At 41.4% G+C, this 2,185-nt stretch overlaps 1 non-coding gene across 1 annotated transcript; it reads right to left on the bottom strand.

Annotated features, from left to right (window-relative positions):
• Positions 1-332: 332 nt before the first annotated feature.
• Positions 333-463, bottom strand: LOC117713213 (small nucleolar RNA SNORA17). The gene has a single exon (XR_004607392.1). It is a non-coding gene; the product is annotated as a small nucleolar RNA SNORA17 (small nucleolar RNA).
• Positions 464-2,185: the final 1,722 nt, after the last annotated feature.

The following is a 2,185-nucleotide window of genomic DNA, read 5'->3' as shown; positions in this document are numbered from 1 at the left end:
TCTGCCTCTTTTCATTGTGGCCACATCCTTCTGCTTCTCTTTCTTTTCCATTTATCCACTAGTTACTGGCTCCTCTCAGTGGTGCTTGGGATCTCTGAATGTCTGGGGTCATCTTTGGAGTACTCTCAGGAATGGTATGCCCCACTCGTGTTGGGCAGAAGTCATCTCAGGATAGCTGCACGTCTGGGCCCCATGCCAGCCTGGTGACTGTTTCTCAGCCAAGGCTGTGGTCCCAGGTGGGGTTCTTCTAGACTCTGGGTTGCTTCCCACCTTGGGAGTCCGTTGGGGCTTAAGGCAGACTGTTGGTCATCTCAGGCTTGCTTTTCTCAGGGAATGTTAGGCTACTAATCATTCAGATGCCCACAGGTCAGAACACTAGAATAGACATATCCTTCCTCCTCTCTGACACCTACTAATGCACATGTGACACAGAAGCCACACTTTCATTGCCTCTAGGAGCAGTGTCTCTTATATCTTGATAAGTATCTCTTTCCTTAGAGTAGGAAATTTTTTTCTATGATTTTGATAATATTTTCTGTGCCTTTGATCTGAGCTTCTATAAAATCATTGTTAGGAATTATGAAATCATCAATTTGTCTACACAGCATTACTACATGAGAGTGCATTTTCATCGAGCTGCTGAAAATCTTCCCAATAGGGTGTGATAATGTTCAAGAATCATTAGGCTATGTAACAGTGACAGGAAAGGCATATCAGTAGCAAGAAACATTCCTGGGATAAAAATATCTGAAGGCCCTGAAATTCAGAGCTTATCCATTGCAGCCATGCAAAGTACTGGGCCATCTACAGGAAACTTACTTGCATGCCTTTAGTCTTTCCTAGATGACTCCTGACAACAGACACATCCTTAACACACACTTTTAATCCCAAACAATAAAGGTAAAGTTAGTTTGTAGAAGGCAGCACCCATGTTTAAAAATGATGTCTAACTGAGGGGCAGACAAAGTGATGAATCAGAGAAAGATTTGACAGAGTGAGTCAGAAATAGGATATGGCCAACTCTCAGGAGAACAAACAGGAAACAGAAGCTATTTAAGAGAGCAGTGCAGGGAGAGGGAGACAGAGAGGGAAAGAAAGAGGGGGAGAAGGGAAAGAGGGAGAAAGACAGAGGAAGGGAAGAGGGAGAAAGACAGAGGAAGGTGTGCAGTTTTATTGGAACAGTTTTATAGAGACAGATTGCACGTGAAGACAGAATGAGCCAGAGACTTAAAAGGAGTCAGAAAATTAGAACAGATTGCCAGAGATAGTTTGAGGCCAAACATAGCAGTTCAGTCAGAAGCCAAGAGAAGCCAGTTTGAATCAGTCAGCTTGGAGAGGAGGTACGTACTAAAGGTGTATCTGTTGTTAGGAGCTATCTAGGAAAGACTAAAGGCATGCAGGTAAGTTTTCTGGAGGTGGCCTGCTGCTTTGCATGGCTCTGATGGGTAAGCTCCATAAATTTCAGAGCCTTCTGAGATTTTTATCCAGAGAAGAGTTTGGGTCAGAATGGTTGAGTTGAACCAGCCAGCCAGAATTTAGAAAGAGCTAGAAAATGTGAGTTTATTCAGCAGTAAGCTTTTTCTGAGATGACAATTAGATCTGGCAAATAAAAGTTACTTGTACAATTCCCATTGCTACACAGAAATGCTTCTTTGGTAAGAAATAAGAGCTACACTTATCTGTGAGTATAAGGATACATTTTGGAATATACTTAGGAATTATGCTCAAGTACTGAATTGGCAGTAGTAGTTTCTGTTCTAAGGTTCATGACTCCACTTGTAACAAGTAGTTAGCTAGGTTTTAGTACTAAACATGATTTCCTTTCTGTTGAGGCTGTCATATGTCCAATTAGAAAGCTGTTAGTTACCACCAAAATAGAAATTGTACCTTAGCCATGGTGGTCATTGTTGTGGTTCATAGATGTGGATATATAACACTACTGATTGCATTCCTCCCTTGGCAACTTAAATATTACTTTCTAGTACTATAGAAGATAGATCACATGAATGAGGCTTTTAGGTTAGGTCTACTTTGAGTCATCTGACTCCTTTGTCCTAGATGTGTGATGTCTTTAACAATGTGGACTTACCTTCAAATTTTAAGAGACAACTAAAGGCAGCAGCAATAGCCTATATGGTTTTGGAAGCCAGTTGGACTACCCTAAACAACAACTTTAATGGAGGTT

The sequence above is a fragment of the Arvicanthis niloticus genome, chromosome 7 (assembly GCF_011762505.2).
Source record: "Arvicanthis niloticus isolate mArvNil1 chromosome 7, mArvNil1.pat.X, whole genome shotgun sequence".
Taxonomy (NCBI): Eukaryota; Metazoa; Chordata; class Mammalia; order Rodentia; family Muridae; genus Arvicanthis; species Arvicanthis niloticus.
Note: the sequence above shows the minus strand (reverse complement) of the source record. Positions and strands in the feature narration are given on the sequence as shown.